Below are 27062 nucleotides of genomic sequence, written 5' to 3' on the forward strand. Positions count from 1 at the left end.
AAGATGGAAAACTCACCAATGCTCATGGATTCGTAAGATTAACATAGTAAAAATGGCCAACCTACCAGAAGCAATCTATAAACTCAACACACTACCCATCTAAATTCTAAATAAATTCTTTACAATTACTTAACTTCACATGGAGAAACAAAAAAACAAAAAAACAAACAAAACAAAACAAAAAAAACAGGATAGCTAAAACAATCCTACTTTAAGTAAAAGAACATCTAGATGTATCACTATCCCTGATTTTAAGCTGTCCTACAGAGGTATTTTTACAAAAACCACATGGTATTGGCTTAATAATAGACAGAGTGAACAGATTCAACCCAAAATCACAGACATTAATCCATATTTATTGACACCTGCTATTCCATAAAGAAGCCAGAAAATTGAAATGGAAAACAAGGAAGTATCCTCAATACATGGTGCTGGTCTACCTGGATGTCTGCATGTAGAACAATGCAAATCGACCCATATCTATTATCCTGCAACAAGCCCAAGTTCAAGTGAATCAAAGACCTCAACAAGAACCCAGACACACTAAGCCTAATAGATGAGAAAGTGAGGAATAGACTTTTAGTACATTGGCATGGGAGACAACTTCCTGAACTGAACTTGGATAGCCTAGACTCGGAAAACAACAATAACAAATAGGCCTTCATGAAACTAGAAAGCTTCTGTAAGGCAAAGGACATTGCTGTTGGGGTGAAAGCTTAATGACTACCATGAAAATCAGCATTGTAGTCCCCCAAAAACTGGGAGTTAATCTACCTCAAGATCCAGCCATTCTTTCTTGGGTATATACCCAAAGGATACTCTATCGTATTGTAATGACTCTTGGTCAACTTTGTTCATAGTGTCCTTATTCATAATAGCCAGAAAGTAAAAATAGCCTAGATATCCCTTATGGATAAAGAAAATGTGGAACATTTACACAATGTTGTATTTCTCAACTTTTAAAAAAAAAACCATGATATCATGAATCTGCAGATGAATGGGCAGAACTAGAAAAGATCATACTGAGTGAGGTAACCCTTACTCAGAAGACAAACATGGTACTTACTGACTTATAAATGGACATTGGCTGTTAAGTAAAAGATAGTTATGCTTTATATCCACAGCCCCAGAGAGGCCAAGTAGCAAGCAGGGGGGGCAATAAACTTTTCGGGTTGGCTGGAGATAAGAATAGGAGGGATCAGCCAGGATGTGGGAGAGATGAGTAAGAAACTACTGGGAGAGATGACTTGTGTTGGGGGGCATTTTGGGGGTGATATAGAAACTCAATGCAGTGGAATTATATTTCCTGGAATATATGAGTGACCTCAGTAGAGTTTCATAGTGCTATGGGATATAGATCCTGAACTGGCCTTCAGGCAAGGCCCCCTAGCAGTGGAACTGGGACACAAACATAGCAACAAAATCTTCAACCTGTAATTAGCCTGCCTGTAAGATATGCCAGGGTAAAGGCCCAAACTTGTGGGAATAGTCAACCAATGCCTTGCCTAATTTGAGGCCTGTGGCATGAGAAGGAGTCTATGCCTGATGCTGCCTAGATGCCTAGGAACCAAAGGCAGGACAGCCCACAGACCCAGCATAGAACCAAATATGATTGGCAAGAAAAAGTCAAATACATTATTTTTATTATATTCTGCTGCACTCATAGATTTGTGACTATCCCAATGTCATCAGAAAGGCTTCATCCAGCGTAAGATGGTAGGAGATGTAGACACCCATAACCAATCACTAGGCAGAGCCAACAGAAGGGAAGAAAATATTATAAGAGTCAGAGTGTTAGAGAACACAGTCCACAGAACCAACTAAAATGGGTCATAGAGGTTCACAGAGGCTGAAGCAACAAACACAAACCCTGTATAGGTCTCAGCCAGGTCTGATGCATATGCAACCTGGTGTTTTATGCTGTTCAAAATGGCAGCAAGAGAGGAGGGAGTTGTCTCTGGTTCTTTGGTCTGTGCTTGGGACTCATTTCCTCTTACTGAGCTTGACATAACAGAAAATGCAGAATACCTGCTGGTACTCAGCTTCCATTCTCCATCTCACACCATTTCCTAGCAGACTCTAGGTTATGTCAAACAAAAAGTGACATATCCAACTTTGATGTGATGGTTTGTGTCTAATCTTTTTTTTAATGTTAGAAACAATCTTGTTTCACATGTCAATCCCAGCTCCCTCTCCCACCCCTCCTCCCCTGCCCTCCCCACCAGGTCCCCCAGTCCCCCACCCAATCTCCACTCAGATCACCAAGGAGGGTGAGGCACTCCATGGTGGATCTCCAGTAACTGTCATTTCAACCAGGGCAGGGCCTATGCCCTCCTCCAAAGTCCCGGCTGAAAGAGCATCCCATATTGTGGCATGGGCACTCATCCCATATTGTGGCACGGGCACTCAAAGTCTATTTGTACTCAAGGGATAAATACTACCCAAGGCCCCATAGATTACCTAGGCCTCCTCACTGACACCCACATTCAGGGTGTCTGGGTCAGTCCCATGCTTTCTAAACAGCCATCAATCTGGAGTCCAAGAGCTCCCCCTTGTTCAGGTCCACTGTTTCTGTGGGTTAAACCAGCCCACTCTTAATTCCTTTGCCCATCAGTTCTCTCTTTCTGACACTGGATTCTAGGAGTTCAGTTCAGTGTTTGTCTGTGAGTATCTGCCTCTGCTTTGATCAGTCACTGAATGAAGGTTCTATTTCCTAGGCTCTCTGGCAGTGGGATTGTATGCTGGCACTCCCCTGGTTCATGTCTAAAATCCATAAATGAGTGAGTACATACCAATTTTCTCTTTTTGCGATTGGGTTACCTCACTCAATATGGTTTCTTCTAGTGCCATTCATTGTTTTTCAAGATTCCATTGTTTTTTCCCACTGACTAAATGTACCACATTTTCTCTATTGACTCTTCAGTTGAGAGGCATCTAGGTTGTTTCCAGGTTATGGCTATTACAAATAATGGTGCTATGAACATAGTGGAACAGACATCCTTGTTGTATGAATGTGTATCTTTTGGGTAGATGCCTAAGAGTGGAATTGCTGGGTCTTGTGGTAGACTGATTACCATTTTTCTGGGACAAAGTTCGGTGGATATCCCTGAGAATTATTCTCTTTTTAAAATTATTTTTATTTTTTCCAGGGAAATGGAGGAGGAGTTGGTCTAGAGAAGAGAGAAAAATGGGGAGCGTTTGGGAGGGGTGGAGGGAGCAGAATCATTGTTAGGAAATTAAGACTATACTTTCAGGGATCATTTCTATAGTCCGTTACTAGAGAAAAGCATAAAAGAAAAAAAAGATACTATAGGAAGCTGTGCCATTTGGAATTTGACAGATGATTTAATCCTGGTCAATCATGTTAAAAGCAAAAATAAAAACAAAAATAAATGTAATCATGTTATTTCTGTATCTTAGTGTGTTATCCTGTTCCTGTGATAAAATGCAGTTTCATATGGCAGTCTATAATGACCCAGAAATCACAGTGGCAGAAACTAGAGGTTCTTATCACCTTCCATCCAGTACCAAGAAGCAAAAAATGCAGAATACCTGCTGGTCCTCGGCTTCCATTCTCCATCTCACACCATTTCCTAGAAGACTCTAGGTTATATCAAGCAAAAAGTTTATACTATCACACAAAAGAAGACATGACCCTAACTGTTTTCATGAAATTACTAATGCCAGGCATGGTGGCACATGCCTGTACTCTCAGCACATGGGCAAAAAAATGGAAAGATCAGAAAAAAGAAGATTCCAAGCTGAAAAGTTTCTATAATGTTTTGAGAGTGAAATGAACAACAATTATACTTTTAAATGCAGACAGAAAATGTGCCCTAGAACATGAGATAGGAGGGGGGAGAGGACAGTGGAAAAAAAGTAAATAGGATTAGACAGAAAAGTTGGCATCAGATCATGTAGGGCATTAAAAGCCACAAGATAATTCTTTTTTTCCTGAGTTTTTTTTTTTTTTACATTGAGACCCATTTGCAGTTTAGCCTTCAAAAGACATGATAGGATTTACATGATGTAAGTCACGGGGATGGTCTTGGAAAGCCTAGATGCAGAATGGTTAATTAGCTGCCTCTTTTTGGCAATGATGGTAATCATGTTGCATACACATGCTTATAAAAGCACACTTTAAATTTTGTGTTTATTTAGGACTATGTGTGCTATCTGTATATGTATGCCATTTTTGTCAGGGGGTCCATTGAGGCCAAAAAAGAGTACTGGACAGCCTGAAGCTAGAGTTACAGGAAGCTGACAGCTTCAAAAACAGTTCTGGGACCCAAATGTCCAGTGATCTTAATCACTGAGACATTCTTGCTACCCCAAATCATTCATTAAATCTCATAAGATGGAGCACATAGCTTTAAGAAAGTTTCTGAAAATCAAATCATGACAGGACAATGGTGCATAGCATTATTAAATTAGTAATACAATCCTGGTAAATTTTACTTATATAATTATATTTAGGAAAAATTTCTTAATTAGATTCTCTGTGAAATATAAATCACTACAATCTATTTATGAAAAAGTCACTGTAACTGAAGTTGCTAACTTCTGTTTATATGACATTAAGTTTATTTTCCATTTATAGTTGCATATAATTTTCTTTCAAAATAGGATTTTTATATATTACATGGTAAATAAAATGTCAAAACAAAAGAAAATAGAGGATTTTTTTGCTTTAAGACTAATCTTAGTATGCAGTTAATACTGATATGTAGGAGTCCAAACATGATATAAAGGTTGACAGGATCTTTTGCCCTCTTATATAATGTATATTATTCTTTTTTTTTTTTTTTGGTTTTTTACGAGACAGGGTTTCTCTGTATTGTTTTGGAGACTATCGGTCCAGCCCAATCTTGAACTCACAGAGATCCGCCTGCCTCTGCCTCCCGAGTGCTGGGATTAAAGGCGTGCGCCACCACCGCCCGGCTGATGTATACTATTCTTAAAGTATATTCATATGCCTCTAATAGAAATGGACAGTTTTGGGTTAATCACATATTCATATTATATTTTCCAAGTTGCTTTCATGCAAATGAGTTATAAGGAAGGATTTATTCAACTTTTATTATTATATTAATTGAGAAACAGTTGGGATGCAAAAATTATACGTTAAAGTTTTTGCCTTCTTGGGTCCAGTTCTGGATATGCAGCTACTGCTCTATCCCCACACCCTCTGAACTTCTACTCACTCAGCATCTATAGTGTTTCTCTTGTGAATTTCCCCAGAATCCTGGCAGCTCTCAGTGTCTCTATACTTAGAGGTCTAGATCTGGGAAGCAGCTTTGTAACAGCTTTCCTTGCTGTGTTGCCCAGAAACAAGTCAGCTTGACGTATCTTCAGACCTGACTCTACAAATGCAGTTTGCTGACTGCTGTTGAGCAGAAACTCATCTACCAGTGTTGTCTCTATTCTTCCAGGCCAAGTTGTAGTTGCATAGTTATTGCACTGGCTTTCTTTGGAGAGTTCTATCACAATTGGATATGGATGTATAATGATACTACCAGTTAACATGCGAGGGGATCTCATAAGACCCAATTCCTCAATGAAGACCAATGAAGACCTATAGAATGAAGGAGAATCAGTTCTTCTTAATGGAAAAGCCTCTTAATAGGTAATCCAATCCCAATTGGTCAATCTTAATTATATATATATATATATATATATATATATATATATATATATATGTTTCAAAGTCTATACTGGCAATTTTTATGTAAACTTGCTACAAGCTATAGCCATCATAGAACAGGGATCCTCAGTTGAGAAAATGCTTTCATAGGATCCAACCGTAAGGCATTTTGTTAATTAGTGATCAATGGGAGAAGGTCTCATCCATTGTGGTTGGTACTACCCCCAGGGTGGTGGTCCTGGATTCTATGAGAAAGTAGGCTGACAAAGCCAGGAAGAGCAAGCCAGGAAGCATCGGTTGTCCATGGTCTCTGCATCAGATCCTGTCTCCAGGTATCTGCTCCATGTGAGTCCCTGCCCTCACTTCTTTTGCTTTTGCTTTTGGTCATGGTGTTTCAACATAACAATAGTCACCCTAGCTAATATATATATATATATATATATATGTTTGTATGTATTCATGCATATATGTATGTATGTAGGTATATGAACTGATAATCAGAGAGGGAAGAGAAATTATGCATATGAATGTGCACATGCCAGTGGAGGTCCAACTTTGATATCAATGTAACAATGAGAAGTTAGTAACTGGTTGTGGTTGCTGGGATACTGTGGAAGCATAATACAGATTATTTTGCTTGTGATCTAATATGGCTTTCCTGAAGAATAGAAAGCAAAAATTAGCCACAGTCATAGAGGCCAAGAAGTGGAATACACACCTTCATTCCCAGCAGCCACACTAATTAGCTATAGAAGCTGGGATGTGGTGGTGTACTCCTTTAATCTCAAGGCTAGAGAAGAATATGAGACAGGATCTCAGGGTCTCAGTCTGTATTCAGTCTGCAGTCATGCTGAAGATGCTATCACCTCAGCCTTGGTAGAGGAAATGGTAAGTGGCTGGTGGCTTTTTTTATCTGATTTTCAACTTGAAACCCAATACTGTCTCTGCATTTTCATTATTCATGCAATAATCGATAATCTGTCATTCTAACTCCCTGATTTCAATATTTAAAAAATCATTTTCTTCAGGACTTTTGTGTGCCAGATCATACAGCTCTTTAGCATTTTAACTGTAATTCTAAATACATCTCGCTCATCAAAACAGAAATGTTTTTTACCTTACATACAGTACACAAATCCATGGAAAGTTGCTTGTATGTATTACAGTATCCCGTCTTTGACAATGCTCTATTGCTGGGAAGACACATAGGGATTATGGCAACTCTTACAAAGAATAGCATTTAATTAGGGACCCAGGGGCTTAGTCCATTATCATCATGGCAGAGAGCATGATGGCAGGCATAGCTGGAATGGCAGGCATAATACCATAGGAATAGTTGAGAGTTACATCCTGATCTATTGGCAGAGAGAAAGAGAGCATGAGAGAGAGAGAGACAGAGACAGAGACAGAGACAGAGAGATAGAAAGAAACTGAGATCGTTTTTTAAAACCTCAAAGCCCGCATGCAATGAAACACTTCCACCAACAAGGCAGTACCTCCTAATCTTGTTAATCCTTTCAGATAATTCCACTCCCTGGCAACTAAGCATTCAAATATAGCAGTCTATGGGGGCCATTCTTATTCTAAACACCACATATGCCTCCTAAGAACTTCACTGGTTTAATAATTGATTCAAATATAAAAAGACAATATTTAATATTTAATGTTAATAAAAATATAATAATTGATTCAAATATAAAAAATATAAAAAAAGACAATCTTGTCCATGGTCATGCTCTTTAAGAAGTGATGAAATATGTATTCATAAATTGATTCTGGAGTGTGCTTCCTTTTCACTTAATGTCCATTGACTCTCAAGACTAGCATCAAAGTGGACTATGGGGAAGTGTAGACTATTGTTATAGTGCTTGGCTGAATTCTATCCCCAGCAATGCAAATAAATGAATAAAGAGTAACTAAGGTAGAAAAAGATTAAATAATAAATATTAGCACTAATATAATTTTACTCATTTCTTTTTCTGAATAGAAAGATTCACTACACTTTGAATAAGTCACAGTGCATTGCTATATTTTAGACAAATTTTTTATTTATAAAAAGGACAATAAATAAATTCAACACTGGAAAATTAACTCAATGATAAGCAGCCAGGTTATATCTCAAGAATATGATTTCTTTAATACCCCTAATGAAATCAAGTCTGATATCATTACCCATCTTATTTGCTGACCAGAAAGATTTCAGAAACTATATTTTCTAGAAAAAATCTCCATGTCTTAGAACATCTGATTTTTTGTTAGGACATATTAGAATATCTGTTTATGTGTTATAACATCTATCCATATATTACAATATCTGTCCATGTGTTAGAACATCTATCCTTACATTAGACAATCTATATGTATGTTAGAGTATCTGTCTTTTGTTAGAAGATCTGTACATGTACCAGAATACCCATCCACCTTCTATAATATTTTTTCTGTGTTAGTATCAGTGAAAATTAATTTAGCAAGAATGCTAGAGCATAGTAAAAATAATGAAACTATAAGGTATTAACAGTTTCAAACACATTCTCAATGACTTTTTCATGGTTTTTTAAATTGACTATAATTACTTGACATGACATTCAAATGTAACAGATGAAAAACCAGTGCTTTATGCATGTCTGACAAATGTCCTTATGGATACACTCATGATTCCCTCATAACAATACATGTATATGCACTATTGCCCTAATAATAAATAAAGAGGAATATTGCATACAGAGATTTCTTGTCGAAATTTTCATGTTAAGTTCCAATGAAGTGATATCTTTCTAACTCTCTGCTCCTGTGAATATATAATAAATATAAATTACAATAAATCATATGATATATACAAAAATTTTATAAATATATGGATATATAAAACTATACCCTTTAGAGATGACAGGTGTAGGTTATCTTCTAATCCATTGCTCCTTCACCATTATTACTTTGTGGAAGAAGCATTTTCCAGAAATCTTCTGGAATTTATTACATTAGCATATCAATATATGCCTATGTTCAAGTCATAAAGTATATCATTTCAAATATTTTAAAATAATAACCTAAATTTATACTCTTTCATTATGGAATGTATTAGTTTCCTATCCAAATATTTTTGTGCCCCAAATATTTCACTGTTAATTACAAGTTATTTACTCAATATCTTCCAGAGATGTAAAGAACTAACTTTTCCTCATTTCTCTACTTATATTCCTCGTTCAATGCATCCATGTATGAAATGCTTGCAATATCTACAGTATATTTTTTAAAGTTTTGTTACTAACTTTACAATATCCATATTTTCTGCTCCATATGCAACATACTAAAATACACCAGAATGATAATTAGACACAAGTACCCATGGTGATTTATCGTCCTTTGATTTCAGGATCATAAATCCCAAACGAACCATAATTTTTAGCACATTTTTGTCATATATCCTTTTAATGTTTTAGAAACATTCTCCATGCTTCAATTGTTCACTTTCTTGGGAGATTGTCAATATAGATTCTGAAAATTTTAGTCTTGATTAACATGAAAGAGCATTTCCTTTTACTATATTTAGATTCCTCAAGACTATCCAGTCTTCAGATTGTTTATGTATTTCTTAAAATACATAAACTTCGATATAGCTGAATAACTCATGGGCTCATATCAACATCAAAGTGCTCTTCATTTTCATACTTCTCTTCCTTAAGAACTAGAAATAGTGATAAGGTCTTCAGAGACCAGAAATGTCACTTAAATTTCTCATTTACACTGAAAAGATTTTTTACTAATTCCTTGAGTCTTTAAAAGCCATCCTAAGAAACATAACTCTTGATTTTATGACAAGATATATTAATTGCTTGAAATATATTTTGCCATCCCAATAAACAAACAAGTTATATACCTGCAAATAACATGGGAGGGTATAGAACAATAAGATACTTAAATGAATAGGGTCAAATAACACACACACACACACACACACACACACACACACACACACACACACACACTTTCCAAATTATTCAGGGCACACATTAACCGTCTGTAAATTAAAGAGGTTTCTTTAATGGGTAATGAGTTCTCATTATTGGAAGTATTAAGGTGAATTAGAGCAATAATCTTCTAGTATATTGTCCAGTAAATTAGTACATCATGAAGAGATTGGAGAGGGTGGCATTCTAGGAAGGATGAATTTTATGGATCACTCAGTCTCTGAAGCTTTATGATTCTAGTGATGAGATTCATGGTATATAACAGCTCTTAAGCCCAAATTCTCCCACTATGATACACATTCCTTGATGTACTACAATATTAAGAATTCAAACATGTTTTGAATTATTTTAAATATCTGCACTTAATAAAATATTACAGGTAAATTCTGGTACACATTTTCTAACACCCATAATTTTTTCTATTGTTCAGGAATTATATGTCCTTACAAATTAGAAGATGATTATGAAAAAGAATACTGTGTCTGCATTACAATAATCTTACAGTGATATCTTGTATGTAGGTTTTAATGACCCTCTATTTGATCTCATATTGTAGAAGGAGAGATATATTATTAAATGGAAATCATGATAATGTATATTCAAAATGTGTCTCTATACATATAAATTTGTAATAAATATAACAATTATAAAACACTGTAAAATATATACTAACAATTTGCATAAAACCAGTTGTTGGTTTTGAAAAGATTCTATGTTTCTCTCTAGTAATAGCACTGGACCAGTAATTGGGTTTCAGGATGAACAAGACAGTCCCTCTCTGTGCTAAGGAGAATCTGTGATTAAACACTTTGCTCCACAAATGATAGTATATTTCTGCTTTTTCCCAGTGATTCCACAACTCAGTTCATTTGAGGAAAAAAAGGAAGTGGGACGTTATCTCAAAACTACTATTTGTTTAATTTGTTGCTTAATTTATTACTTTACTTCTGTTTAGTTTTTCCTTATCTTAAAACTTAAAATATTGTGTGTGCTCACATAATTCCACAGTCAATTCTTACTAAGGAAAAAGAAAATTTGCTGATAACTAGCTTCATTAAATTCTGATTTCTGCCATGGTAACTTATCTCAGACCGATGGAAGTCTGCGCTACCTTAGTCTGGGCAGTTCCAGTTTAAATCTATTCTCTAGGCTTAATTGTTAGTTCTATTTTCGATGTCAAAATTAGTATTAATTATGAATATTTATGCAAATACCAAGCAGGGTAATTTACAATTTTGTAACAAAAATTGTACTATTTGGGAACTATTTTATTTACCCTTACTACAGTTACTTCTTTGTCACTGTGAAAGAAAATTTTTAACTAAGCAATTCATGGTATGCCATATTTGGCTAATAGTTTCAGTAGTACTGATGCATGATCTTGTTTTTCCATGGAGGATATGAGTGAAAGGAAGTTTACATTGGAGTAGAAAATCTTTCTTCACAGTGGACAAGGAAAAATAGAGGCAAGATCTGGAATTATATACCCTCCAAAGATCTCATCCAAGTGATCCACATCCTTAACCAATCTCTGATTCATAGCAGGCAAGTCAAATATGAACCCATCAATACATTGCTTCATTCATTATACACTGACCTTGAAAACTCCATTATCTGGCAACAAAGACATTAACAAATGAGTTTCATAAGTTGCACTTTATATCTAAATTATGACAGCATAAAATATGTAGCTATTTATAAACAAATTCTTCATGGTAAGTGAGCCAGTAAGAAAAGATGTTTAAAACTTTTAAATGATTCTATTATGATAAAATAGTGAGGAAATACTATGAGTTGCTGATGAGATTCTGAACAACAAAACTGATAATATGTAAAAGTACATATAAGCAACCCTACATGTACTTGGAAAGCTATATTTAGGTGATGCTGTAATGATAAACGGCACACTTACTGAAAGTAAAACTAAGTATTTATTGTAGAAATTCCTCACAAGATACCAAACAAGTAACCCAGATTAGCTGAGTAGTTTTCCGCCAATGAACTGGAAGCCGAAAGCCGGAAAAAGAGACCAAGACTTCCGTTGTTCAGTCTTTTATGCCTTCCCCCATAACGCCCCCTAGCCATGCCCAAAAGTGGGCCTGGCTAGTGATGTAGTTCACCACCTACGTACGTATACGTCTTTACGTCCATCCGTATACGTCTTTAGTCATGCCTAAAGTGGGTGTGATTAGCGGTGTGGTAAACTGCTCTTTTATTACCTCATCTGTATGTGCCTCTAGTAAGTCACATGGTTAATGGCGGCATTGTTTTCCTCCTACATTTAGGAATTCATGTATATACCAATATATTCAATAGCATTTTGTGAAAAATAAAGCCATGATTTTGTAAGAGAGCAGAGAGTAGTATGTGGGAGAGATTGGATGGAGAAAAGAGAAGGGAGAAATATGTAATTAAACTACAGTCTCAAAAAATCCAAAAATTTTGAAAATGAATATTTTTAAATGATACAAAGCAATTCCTAAAACAGCAGAAAATTAGTGTGAAATGTCCAATGAGTTTGAATCACAAACAAGCCTGCTCTTGCATTGGGCATCTGATCTACCTGAGCGTCAGTGTAACTCTGAAGAACAGGGGCATTAGAGTTAGTACAGAGTTGAGAACATACATTCATAAGGTTACGATCAAGTTTATTGGAATTTGAAAGTCAACATATGAATATAAAATGAATCAGCATATAGTTGTGTGGATATTATTCTAAGATATATGAATTGATTTAATAATAGAGTTTGGATATTTGGAAGTATATATTACTAAATATCAGAATGTAAGTATTAGATGAATTCACATATTTAATGAGCCTCCAACGAAGGATTATTTAGGTCTCTGTTTTAAATTTTCTTCTATGAATATAAAATGAGATTCCAGTTATCTTATTTATTCCCAATTCCATCCATAGTTAAATGTATGTTAATAAAAATTAAACAATCTACATGCAAAAAAAATATGTAAGATAGAGCTGAGGTAGGAGAAAATATTTAGCCCATTGAAGAGTGTAGAACATTCTTAAATGTTTACATAGAAATTTCTAGTTTTGAGTTCTAGCCATGTTTGTAAGACCTATATGTTAATTGTTTTATATTTGTTATTGTGAAAGTTCAGGAGCAAAGTCCTAAAGACTGTTACAGACATGTTCTCAAAAGAGATTAATGAGAATGTGAAACTTACCAAAGAATTTTATGCTCTCATGATTTGAATATGAAGTATTAGGAAAGCTCATGTTTTGAAGTAGTTTGTTGGCATCTGTTAGGTATAGTTTGCACATTCTGAATTTGTATCAAATTACAACTTACAATTTTATTTTTACTTAGCTTTTATGAGTGTGAGTGCTTTCTAGGTTCACTATATCTGTGATACTGCCAGTGGAAGCCACAGGGTGTCAGATTCTCTGGAACTGGGGTTATAGATGAGTGTTAGCTGTTATCTTACTGTGTGACAACATTCCTGAGGAGACATGTAGAACTGTCTAAATTATCTCAGGTAGAGAATTAACAAGAGATCAAATTATGGATATGACCAAGCTCCAACTTTGTGAATAAATGAGTTTTATTGGATTACTTACAGGATGATGAGTCAGGAGTGGAAAGGTCTTGAAGATAGTGTACCACCAAACCACCCCACGGAAAGTGACAACTCACAGAAGCTGGAAGCTTGCAATGCACAGTATGACTTTCAGGCAATTCGAAAGGTGGAAATGTTGGAGGTGTCTGGTGTAGGCAGTTGCTGTCATCTGAACCTCTTTGAACTTCTTGCTCGGTGGCATCTTCTTGTGACAATTTGTCATAGTTTGATTTCTAGCTTTTTGGGCAGCTTGACTTGTCTGTGAGTTTCTGTCTGCAGTCCATAATACATACACACACACACACACACACACACACACACACACACACACACACACACATGCATATAAATGTATGTATATCGATATATGTACAAGCATTCATATATGTACATATGTATGTATATTCATATATATGCACATGCACACATATATGTATATAGATATATGTACATGCATACATATATTTACGTATGTATGTTTATATGCATGCACACACACAGTTCACACAGTTTTAGAGGGAGAGTCTCAGTGTAGTATTCAGTTTAAGCACTTAGAACCTTTGGCTTGTTTACTTTCAGAGATTCAGGAACTTTCTTGCAAGATAGAAAATTTTCACATCCATGCTCCCAAATCATCCTTTTGTTTCATCTGTCTCCTTTTTCTTAAAGAGAGTCTCTCCAAAATGGAATACTCTAATATCTTGGAAATTGCTATACAGGACAAGTGCATACTGCAAACTGAACCCAGGTCCTTTACAAGATCACTAAGTATGAAGTGCTTTGCCATCTCTATGTGTAGCCGTAACATGGTTGAAACTTCCTATGTAGACCAATTTTGCCTGTAATGTACAGTAAATCTCCAGCTTCAGTCTCCAGTGCACCAGGATTAAAGGCATGTGTTGTACTGCCTGGTAAAAATGAAAACCTCTCACACATAAAGTTAAATTTTTATTTTCAAAATCTTTAAAACTTATAAAACAAGAAAATTTGAAAAGTCACCCATATATCTCAAAAAATGAGCTAATAAAACAGTTTTCATAATATTCACTAAATGTAACATATTTTAAAGATACAATTATTTGGTTTGTATGCAGTTATTGAGGTGTAAAATTTTCTGATTAATAAAACTAAAACATTCTATTACAAGTAATTGAAATAATAATTACAGAGCTTACACATTATTTAGGCATAGAACATAAAATATAAAATACTTACTGCAGAGAATTTTGAACTCAAAAATCTCTTAACACACAATGTTCTTCAATTGTTTCGATGCAATTTCAAAATTTGTAGTGAGAGTTAGTTATTTTTATTTTCAAACATTAACTTTTAACCCCTCATGGGGAAATGGTTAATGAAGATTTCTTGGACAGACAAAAATGCTTAATGTTGATAGTCAGGTAATAGGATTGGTAGTCATTTTAAATCAAAATGAGGCCTTTAATCCTTTGTCTAGTGCAGGTAGAATGAATTCATTACTAACATCACAACACATTTCAAAGAAACCAGGTCTGCTGTAACTGTTAAATTGTAGTAGAAATTAGGAAATGTTGAAATGGTCTCATCAAGCAAGTGTGCATAATGTCATTTAGTGCATTAAGAGAGTCCCCTGAATCTTGTTCAGAAGTATCTTTTTCTATCTTCCTTTCATCATTGCGCGGCTCATTTGAAACAGCCAGCACTCTGAAGCAGCTTCTTACTCTGGCTAAAAAAACTATTCACCACACCTCGTTAACTAGCAATTTCACCTGAGGACCATCCCCAGCATTTGATTTCTTTGGTTTATTCTATCAAATAAAAAGAAAATAGGGTGTTATAAACATACTTTATGAGTCAACTGGCATTAATTCAATATATTTGTTAATCAACAATGGGTGTTTTGTGTATATCTTTGAAAAATTGTCTAGGGTAACAGCAAAATTCTCCAAACAATGGTAGAATGGATGTTCAATATTCTATTCATTGTGCTAATTTCTTGCTAGTTCCCCCAGAGTTTTGTAAGGTGAAGATGGTCAAGTAATTTGGGCTCTAGTCCCTGCTGTGTAATTGGCTCTCTCTACTTCAGTAAACACCAAGACAATGCTGATTCCTACTAACAGAAGTGTTCATTACAGATGACTGGCCTCCCTCTTTCTCTGTCTCTCATTTTCTTTCTCATATGATACACACAGACACATAAATTTTCTCCAATTTGATTCTCTCATTGAGTTTGTTGTCCAAGTTGTTTTGACTTTTTCCTGGTATTTTTCTCTATAACTTTAATATTCATGAAAATCTCTTTAGTAAAGCATTAAGTAGCTATTTCTCTTTGAAGATTAAATAATTCACCTCAGGACTATCCTCATCAGTATAATTTCTCTCCTCATGTTTTTACTACTTTTTAATACTTGTATTTATTCCTGAAAGTGTAAAATTACAGATCTTCTCTAATAAAAAAATAGTATTTAGAGATGTAAAATCAGGTAAGGACATTTGCTACCACCCAGCAAGATGACCTGAACTGATCCTGGAACCTATGATTTGGAAGGCTAGGTCAGACTCATTCAAGTTGTCCTCTCATTTTCACATGTGTCCTATGGTGTGTGCAAGAACAAGAACACACACACACACACACACAGAGAGAGAAATAAAGAAAAATACAGAAAATATAAAACTCAAAAACTCAATACATTATAATCATTTTTAATCTTCTGCCTTTAACAGTTAACTGTAGAAAACATAGTGTTACCTCCATGGATAAAGAGGGAACCAGGTCAGTGATCTTTTGGTTTAGTACTGTGTAGCAGCATCTACCCGTTCACAGCCGGGTGCTACCACAGGAGGGATGACAGGCTCCTCAGCAATTGCTTTATGTAAATGTTTACTATGTTACCACAAAGATAAGTTTGAAGCCAAAGCGTCAATAGCATAGAAAAATTGACATATCCACCACTGTCCCTCGTCCTCCTATTCTGTGTCCATCAGCTAGATATTGGCAGTGAATGACTAAGGCATTGACTCCACTGACCTTTTTTTTTAATTTTTACTTTTTTATTTTATTGAAAATAGATTTTTTCATACAATATATTCTGATTAAGGTCTCCCCACCTTATACTCCTCCTACTTCCTTCTGACCTCCCCTCCCACCTATAACAACTCACTTTCTATCTCTCATTAAAGAACAAATAAGTACCTAAGTGGTAATAAATAAAATTAAAAAACAAACAAACAAATTGGAATATAACAAAACAACCAAACAAGAATAGTCAAATGAACATAGACTAGAAATGCATATTGACTGAGACATACACACATTCCCACATACAAGAATCCCCTAAGACTCGAAGCTGTAATATATACAAATAGAACATTAAGATTATCTGTATATGTCCCAACTTAACATTCACAAAGGAATCCCCAAACACCTCTCGTTATTGCCAAGGCTTTGGTGGCTCTCCACACACTGACAGTAAAGCCCTATTGCTGCAGAAAACACCTCACAACCCACTGAATATGGAAAAGCAGACCTGGTTCCTTTGAAGAGCTTTTGTCCATATGAACTAGAACTCATGGCACTAGAATGTCCTGTGCACACTGCCAAAGGAAAAAGGTAAACACTAAGCAAGCTATAAATCCTTTGTCCTACAATGGCCTCCACTGACCTTTATAGCAGGTAGCTCATTTCTTAATTTATTTTTATTCAGTCTACACTTTCAAACAAGGAAGCATGCAGATTTGCCCTCCCCTCTATTTACATTCTTACAAGTATTCTTTACAATAAGAAAATTGTAAACATACATAATATAACATATTTGACTATTACGGTATCTATTACAACTCAATGATTTTTATCATATGTTATGAGTTGACCTCTTTCTGTCATGCTCATTTTTCTCTTGTTCATCGTGGATTTTTGTGTACTTTTCATTAATATGCATCCTATTGGCATTTGATGACATTACTGCTGAAATAAGGCTATACACATATAAACACATACACTATATATATTAATTTTTTAAAATTATACCTTGAATTACTCATTATAATATAAAAGAGGTTTCTCCCAATTGAGCATAAATTCTCATCCTTCAATCTGATACTTTATGCATTTAAACGGTTGCAAATATCTGATTATTATTCTGCCTTTGGGGTGTGTGTGTGTATGTGCGTGCATGTGTGTGCGTGTGTGTGTGTGTGTGTGTGTGTGTGTGTGTGTGTACATGCTTGTACTTCCCCACTAAGCATTTGGTCAGTATTGAAGGCTATGTTAGCTGAACCATTTCTGCTTAAGTACTCCCTGCTGATAAGATTCATTTATAAATATATAGGGATGAAAAACATACAGAAATTCTAAGATGTATAATTGCCTTTGTCTATTTTTTCCTACAACTAAACACAATAGACAGAATAATTGACCAAGAGAATGTTTTCTTTATATGGCTCCATAGACAGGAAAGTCCAACAGAAGTCTGCTTACATCTGGTGAAGGCTACCATGATACATCTTTCCATGATGGAAGAAAGATCAGAAAGTGTGAAAGTCAGTGGTGAAAAATATCCTTTCTTTTACTGGCATTCAAGTAACTACAAATCTCCATTTTCATTCCATAAAACCATAGTCCTCATGACCTAGTAAAGATCTTGACCTTCAAAAATAGCTAAATTTGAGTTTCTAATACAATAACCTTGGAAATATATACATAAAAAACTAACAGCACTAATGCATAAATCAGAGCTACTCTGGTGGGAAGCCAGCAGCTTCAAATGATATGAAACTATGGTTAATAGTTGCTTGATGTTTTAGACAAGAGACTAAATACAGTCTTGCTTTCAGTCTATTCTGGGCAGGTTATATGAGGAAATATGTCATCCTGCCATTTTATAACCTGTGGCATCAAATAAAGGTAAGCTAAGAGATTTTTTAAAACGTTTTTGTGAAAATACCTATTTTTAACTAATCCTGATATTTTTCTCACAGACTACTAGGTATCTAGTTAGCCAGTAAAATTGCTACTGTTTGCAATATCTGATTAGCATATCTTTTTCCTTGATTTCATCCAACATGTTCACCTTTTAATACAATACTATGTACTGAAAGATAGCTCAGGCATTTTATTGTAGAACTAAAGTTTATTTATATAATGGCATTTAAATGAGAATTGGGGAGATTATATAGTTAAAAATAGCATGTTGTTTTTAAAGTTTCGCTAAAGGTGACAAGTGAATGTGTCTATTTAGAGATGCCTAGCATTTTAACAATTAGACTCAGGCTTTAGAGATGGTAGGCATTGTATTCACTGTAAATTACAAGCTTCACATGAAAGTGCTAAATTCTTGCATCATCTTCTAGTATTTTCATTTTCTTTGTTCGTCTTGCTGAATTCAGATAAGTAAATATCAATAAGAATTCATGTACTTTCTTCCCACTTGTCTTACCTGAGTTGGCTCTAGGAGTTTTCTTACAGAACTCATTTTTCGTAATGACTGAAAGACTCTCATTCTAGTAAGCTATTGTATATCCACACAATTTAAAAATATTTGGTCAGTGATAACTTTTGAAATCTCTTACATCATCTTCCTTTGCACCCCTATGACTGAGATAACTGCTAAGAAAGATGGGAATGCTTTTGTCAAGTTGTAGAACATTCAGAACCTACAGACCTAGCTGAGTGTATGGACAATCACGATGACTGCACCATCCATTCATAATGAAAACTCTAAGGTGCTACCACTTGCTCTCTCAAAACAGAAAGAATGTTCTATCATATTTATAGGATCTTACTATATATTAAATATTTCATACCAAAAGGTTCACACTCATTATGTCTGTGGCATCACCAGTTTTCACATCTGAACAAAATTCCCTGACACAAGTTCTTAGAAGGATCATTGAATGGAACCCTTCATTATTTTAATCTTCCCTGACTGCTGCAGCAAATTCACTGCTTCATAGCTGTCTGTCTGTCTGTCTGTCTGTCTGTCTGTCTATATTGCCGACTTAGGGGTTAATCTGGGATCTTTACATGCTGGACAATAACCCTGTAACATACCCAACTTGCCATGTTTGTCAGTCCTTGATTTAAGTTCCCACACCTCTATTATCACCTTTTCCATGCTTTACCCAAATCAATAATACTCCTTACAACCCAGAATTCACAACTGCTCTCCAGGTCTCCCTAGAACATTCTTCTACTTAGACTCCCCTCTTTATTTTTGTAAGTTACTTAGTCCAAAGCATTAGGAAGTTCTTGGTTACCCTCTTTTGGTGATACCACACATTCAATTAATAAATCTTGTCTGTCCTCTTAATATAGACACCATCATATCATGAAGAACTGCTGCTTTCTACATTTTGATATAATTTTCAAGTCAGAAATAATGCAATAACCTTAGAAGCAATATTTCTTCTATTGTTTTTTCTAAAAGCACTCAAAATGACCTCAGTTAAATATAATTCAGAATACATCAATGAATCTCTATGAGCTATAGCTAATTAAGGTAAATTATTTTAATTTGCAAACAAATATAAACAGTGTATCTTTGTTCTATCTTATTTTTCTACCAACTTTTTTCCACATCAATCAGAGTAGTCACTGTTTTACACCTTCAACACACAACTTTTTCTTTTGTCACAGGCTTTTGTACCTTGTTTCCATAGTAATAGAAAATGCTTTGTGTCTGTCTTCTTTACTTATTTCTGTGGTGATTTGAAAGAAGAATTCCTCAATAGTCTTGGTTATTTGTACACTCAATTCTCAGTTAATGGAGCTATTTCTTGAGGTTTAGGAAGTACATCTTCATTGAAGTGAGTGAATGGGGAGAAGTCTGTAAGATTACAGGTCTTTCCCTCCTTACATTTTGCTTTCTCTATTCCGTGCGTATGGTTCAAGATATAAGCCTTTGTCATCCTATTTGTGATGCCATACCTGCTGCCTCGGCCATGCCATTATGAATTCTAACCATTTATCACCACAAACCAAAATGATTCCCTTCTATAAATTTCCTTAGTTGTGATTTTTATCATAGCAATAAAAATAACTAACACATATTCTTCTATAATTTAGATCATTAATCAAATTTCCTCTCCAAGCGATGTAATTTCCCTTGATAATAGTGACTGTCTTCTTTATTACTCTTACTTATTCAAGCTTAATATATTGTATGATTTACAGATACTTTTCTTAGCAATTACTTCCTCATTGCGACTTCAGAGTAGCATGGATTTATCTGTCTATCCATCTGTTGCTGTTAAAGTATTTAGGACATTCAATAAACATCAGTTGAAATATTAAATAAATATTAAGTTTATATATTACAGTTTAATAACTTTATGTATACATTGCTGAATCATTTAGTACTTATTTTGTTGTCAGTGAGTTCAATGTACATACTTAACTAATTGAATTATCTTTTCCATTTACATAATCTGTTTACTAATTTATACAATCACATTGACAGGTTTGGTAGCAAGAATAGCATATATCACTTATGAAATGAAGGATATATAGAGCTAGTGTTTCAAGAATATTTCTCTCTAATGTGTCTTCAAACACTTATAATGAACAAATGTTATCAGAGTTCCAGATGTATGCAACTCTAATTCCCTTTTTATATGCCGAGAAATAGACATAACGGGCACACTTGAGTGGCTGAGCAAGGAACTGTCAACACAGAGATTCTATAAAGTATGAGAAGAGTGGGGCTTCTGTAATGCAAGGAATGATTATGCCCTGAGTTTCAATAACCAAAGTACTAAATGTGCTACTCAGGGCAGCCAAAAAATGGAGAGCAAGTTTTGTATAAATAGCAGAGCTTACTGTACTCAGGATAACAGAACCCAAGTATCATCATGAGTGAACAGGAAAGAATGATGCTAGCCATGTTTTCCTTGACAGTCTTGTTTTATTTTTTTCTGTGGTTGAGTTTGTTTGTATGTCATGAAAAACTGAACAAGTAGAATCTCTGTCATAATGAGATTACACTCTAATGGATTTGATGAGAAACAAAGTAAAACATAGACCACAATCAAACAAAATGGATAGATTTTTAAAGAGAAAACATCAAATAAATACAGAACTACTTAACACTTAAATATGAATATAAAACTATTTACAAATGTATCGCAACTATTTGTTTTCAAGCAAATGTCACAAAGGATTATGCATTTAGTTTCCTCTTTATAATGTAAACCTTTCTGTTAATGGTATAAAAGTGGCTAACCATTATTAATTAATCTTTATATTACAAGGAATTTCCAAAGCCTGAATGTACTATTCAGATCTCATAATATTCATATTTTTGTATTGAAATAGTATGATAGTCAAATAAAATTATTTTCTTAATTGAGAAAAATCAATATTGATTGGAAAGATTATGCAGTGAAAGTCTCTTTAAAACAGGCATTTAATTTACACTTTTATGTATCAAGCTACTTTTATTTGATGTGATCAGATTTTAGGTTTTGAGAAAAGCAACTTGAGTGTATTAAGACTTGGACTGTTAAAAACATCACTTAATATTGCTCACTAACATTTATTGATTCTTGAAAGAGTCATGCTAGCAAAGCCTTATCCCTGTGCTGCTAAGATTAGGTTTATCCTGAATTAATGCTTCAGTTTGATCATTTAAATGCCTCCAGAGTTCAAGTTTTACATTTTAATTTATTCTTATGCCTGTGACAATTCAACTAAATCTTTGAGACTTTGCTCACCGCAGTGATTTAGTCTTGATTTTAATAAGCTTGGGCAGTTGGCAGCTTTAAATAACTGAAGAAAAGCAGTATTTTCCAAGATTTTTGTACATAACCACACATGATTACAAATGTTTTGAACAATGGGATGTGATTGTTCTTTTTGGGGAAGAAAGTTTCCTTTTATAAATTACAAAGCATCTATTCTTCCTAAGTGAGAAACTTCACAATGGAATTGAAATAATTTTTAAATAGCTGAGAAGGGGTTCACAAAATGAGCTGATCAAATTAAAATCTGAGATATTTTTCTAATTTTGTATTGTTTTTAGATTTCGTTATGAGAAGAAAAGGTACTGAAAGGTTACAAAGAAAATACCAAACAACTCTTACAATGTCATTTCTCAAAACTGAGTGTTTTCTCCCATATGTCCTTGACTCTATGTTTTACTTTTGAAAACATCATATGTTCACATGAATTTCCTAAGTTTAATTTTCATGGTGCATAAGAAATCAAGATTTTCATTAAAACTTCACTTTCCCATGCCATCTTTACCTTGTTTGATGATTATACATTCTCCTTTGTCATCTTCCTTATATTATTTCTTGTCTCCTCAGTTCCTATGAATTTTCCTGTATTTGTTTAAAATGTTTCTGTTTCATAGAAGATAATTCACTTAATAGAAGCCTGTGTGGATATGATTCAGTCACATTTAATTTCTGTGTGCTCTCTAGACAAAGGAAGACTAGCCTACACTGAGCATTCAGATGCTCATACTGTGGCTCCCAATGAGCCCATCGAGCTGGGACTGCTCACTGAATTCAGAGGAGCAATGGTACTACTGTAATCATGCTAAAACATTCACATTCTACAAATACAAAAATAATAAATCTGCAAGCAAGAAAGGGGTTGTGCATTAAACTATAATGAATTTATTTGTTCTTTTGTTGATTTTTAAAATACATTTATCTAGAGGTTACTAAGTGATATCATGATGATCTAACATTGCTGGCTGTATATTTTCTATTTCATTTGTTATAATTCAAAAGAAAGACAAATAAGAAGTAGTAAACTATGTTTATAAACAAGCAAGCAGTGAGAAAAACAAAACAAAAACCCCTGTCTGAAAATCAGAGATATCTAATCTAAAGTGACAATTAAAAAATGATTCAACAGTGGAGTGTAGATTGTGTGTATGATGGTAGTGGTTTTATTGATGAGCACATATGGTGTATTTTATTTTCTCATGCAGGGACAATAGAGATGAATGAAAACAGTAAATTATATAAATGAAAATATGAGTGCAGCAGCAGACCACCTTCAGAGGAGTAATGAGACTTACTAAAAAAAGGGCAGTTTAATATTTAGAAAATTGGACTAGTGAACGATGTGGTCAAGAGATTGTGTGAACACCTGAGCTGTGTAATTTTTAAAATGTTTTAGAAAGCTGTTGGGGAATCCTTGAGAAGTCCCATTAGAAGTTCCCTTCCCATCTAATTAGTGTACAAAAAGTGCCAGGTGGGGTTTCTCATTCTGACTGTTACTCTTCATCCCAGGGACACTTCTCTATGGACAAAGACTGTTGCTCTTATTTTCATTTTAGTACATAATTACTCATCTTGATCCAAAAATTCTCCAGGAAGTCTGGAAGAAATATCAAAGTGGTAATTTCTCTATCCAGTTCTACAGTGTGTTTTGTTCACCATTTATGCCAACACATTTTATTTTGTGCTGAAATTAACAAATTATCAAACAAACAGGATCTAGCATAGGCTTTCCCTGAGAATCCTCCACACATTTGTACATCTTTCCTTGCTCCTTAAATTCAAATTCCTGCTAAGTCCCATAAACCAAGGAAACAAACACATACAAGTTGAAGTGTGTTTGCATATTCAATAATGTAGACACATCATGGATGGCTCCCGGCTCCTCGAGGCATATATTCACTTGGGACTTGCTTAGACAGCTGCTTCCAGAGCCCCTTACTGGAAAAAAATGCATCCATTACACTAAAAGTAATAATTTAATTCCAAGCATTAAAGAAACTGGATAAATGAAATTATCATATGCATATAAGTATCTTGATTTTTATGCATTTACTTACCATTTGCTTTTCTTTTAAAACACTTCACTATTGTACATTGAATATGTATGTTTTTAAATTGTACCTTGTTAAGAAGTCTAAAGAAGGAAAGTTTAAAAATCAATGACCATGGCATCCAATAGAATGCTAGACAACAGTTTGTAAGTTCACATGTGCATGTTTCCAAGGATTAGACACTTTTCTGCATTTGTGTTCCTAGGGATTATGAGTTTTCCATCCATTGTTAGAATTTTTCACTTCTTAAATTGTTTTCAAAACGGATTTCAATTAAAAAATTCATTTTTTCCAATTTTTTGAAATGCGTAACTTCCCCTTCCCCTTTTCCCTCCAAACTCCCCCATATACTCCTCCTTGATCCTTTTCCAATTTATGGCCTTTAGTTTTTTTATTAATTATTGTTACACACATATATGCATATGTATATATGTATATACTCCCATATATACTCAATACAACCTGCACAGTCATTATAATGGTGCTAGTATGAATGTTTCAAGGTTTACCTTTTAAAATTGTATAACCAATTTCTGTGTTCTTCCATGGGGAAAAGTATTTCTGCCACTCTTACAATTTTTCAGTTGTGTGAAGTTCTTTTGTAGTTGAGGCATCCTGACCTTTCCACTCATCTACTTTAGCATGTTTACTTTTATTTGACTCCCAAGTTTTCCATGCCACAACTGTTCCTTAGAATATCATACCACATTAGTCATTGTGGTTAATAGGTGCCAAACCTGGGTAGGGCTGTTGGTTTTTCCTTTGGAAGCTTACATGGTACCTTCTAGTACAATCAAATCTGGTCCTCAGGTAGAAGAATTACAGGTCTGTTCCAGCTCAGGTCTTCTAGGTCCTGTGCCTGAAATACATGGTATCTTCAATGCATCCTGGGAGATTACAAAGGGAAATGATTCTTTTCCTAATTTTACTTACCAACCCCAGTTGCCCCTCCAACTCCTCTCCTGCCCCCCTTCCTAGCCCTCATCCAATCCTCAGAGGGGTTAAGGCCTGCCTACAGGAGTCAACAAAGTGTAGCATATGAAATTGAGGCAGGACCTCCTCTCTGTATTGAGACTGAGCAAGGTATCCCAGTATAGGAAATGGGCTCCAAAAAGCCAATTCATGCACCTAGGATAAGTCTTAGTTCCACTGCCAGTCCCCTAAATCCCCTGCAACAGATCAAGCCAAAAACTGTCATCCTTATTCAGAGGGCCTAGTTTGTTCCCATGCAGGTTCCCCGTCTGTTAGCACAGAGGCTGTGGGTTCCCAGTATATTTAGTCAGCTGTCTGTGTGGTTTTCCCCATCAGGATCTTGATCTAACTGTCATCACAGAACCTACATCTACCAACTTATGGAAGCAGATAGAGCAAACCAAAATTAAGTATTGGGTTGAGCTCCTGAAGTGCAGATAGGGATCAAGGATTGAGGGGGGTCAAGATCACTGTAATGTTTCGAGAGATACTTGGATAACCCTTATCGGGAACACAAAGTGGCCTTCTCATGCTTGACGTTTAGAGTTTTGTTAATGGGACTTAGTTTCCTGGAGGAAACATTGTCACCCAAGATGAGAGAATTTCTCTTAAACTATATATGCATATTTATACACAGACTTACATGTATTATAGTTTTGATTAAGGTATGTAATTAATAGTAACTAAGTTTATCTCTTCAACCACTTAGTGTCCAGCATTTAGTCCTGTCTCCACAGTTGTGCCAATCTCTCTGCAGTCTTTGTGGTGACTGTGTGCATGTCCCTCGCATTTGTTGACCCCAGTCTGGCGCCAGTCGCAAAGCACTAATGGGAGCCACTTGTCCTGCGTTTCTGGTTGTTGTCCAAAGATCCTGTAGATCTGACCCTCACCATTTATTTCTTTTCTCTTCAGTCCCTTCTCTATTTGGCTCTTATTTTTGTCCATTTTAGATTATAAGAGAAAACTTCTAATTGCCTTCTTTCCCAGAAGTGCTTTTAGCCTAGTTTTTTCTTTCTGTTGAATTTTGGTTATTAAGTAAATATCATAAAAGACCATAAAGACAAACTTTACATTCTTGATGTTGTTGTATTTAAATAAATCATGCAGCATTAATCTGTATATGATCATGAAATTTTATTGTCAAATCAGGAGTATATTATAATATAATAGTCTATGTTTGCTTGGTTTGTGAGTAATGCTGATTCTAGTACTTAGAATCGCATTATAAAATGTTAAGTTTAATTAATTATTCAGATAGTTGAAATATGTCATTGATTACCTAAATTTTATTAAGAAAATTATCTGAATGGAATATTTTATTACTCATCACTCACCTGCAAGTCATTATGAAATTTATAATTAACATGTTGATTGTCTTTATCTCCAAAACTCTTTTTATAATATTCTTAGTCTTTTCACATTCTTGTTTCACAAGCTTGAAGTTAGCCTAGTATTTTCATGCTTATAGTTATTAATTTTTGAAGATATGGTTATAGGTTTATTTTGAAGACTTTTAAAGTATAATACTTCCACAAGTGTATACCTAAACCATGGTATTCCTTAGTAGTGCTGGGTGTTCTACGAACTGTTTTCACATATAAACTGAAAAGTATAGCATAAGCAGTATTAATATTATATTTTGAAACCTTCTCTGGATGTATTCCTTTATTCCTTTTGTCTATGTTGCTTCACATCAACAAATGTGCTGTTTTCTTCCTTTGATTTCTGAAATAATTTAGTGAAGCTTATGGTTTGTTTTACTAGTCTCATTGTATTTAATGCAGAATCTGATATCCTCACCTATGCTGTTCTTATTTAAATAGTTATACTTATCTCTTTACTTATTATATTTATTAGATTATAATCAACTGTGACGATTTAAGTAATATGTCATCTAAAAGGTGTTTTTTATGTTGGCATTGCATAAATTATTCTTCAGAATTATTACTTACCTTTTAATATAGTATTTTTTGTATACCAATGTGCAAATTTGTCTCATTAATTTTCTTTTAATTGCCTACTCCTACTACACATTTTAAGATGAATATTTTTTATATTTTTCAAAGCCAGAAAATTAAAAAAAGAAAGTAATACCTTTTCCATGTGTGCTTGTTAGGATCCTATCCTAGCAGCTTT

The 27062-nt window shown here is 34.6% G+C and overlaps 1 pseudogene; it reads left to right on the plus strand.

The window, feature by feature from the left end:
• The first annotated feature begins 3238 nt into the window (after window positions 1-3238).
• On the plus strand, window positions 3239-3341 carry LOC121139089 (annotated as a pseudogene).
• The last annotated feature ends 23721 nt before the right edge of the window (window positions 3342-27062 follow it).

The sequence above is a fragment of the Mesocricetus auratus genome, unplaced genomic scaffold (genome assembly GCF_017639785.1).
Source record: "Mesocricetus auratus isolate SY011 unplaced genomic scaffold, BCM_Maur_2.0 Super-Scaffold_6730, whole genome shotgun sequence".
NCBI lineage: Eukaryota > Metazoa > Chordata > Mammalia > Rodentia > Cricetidae > Mesocricetus > Mesocricetus auratus.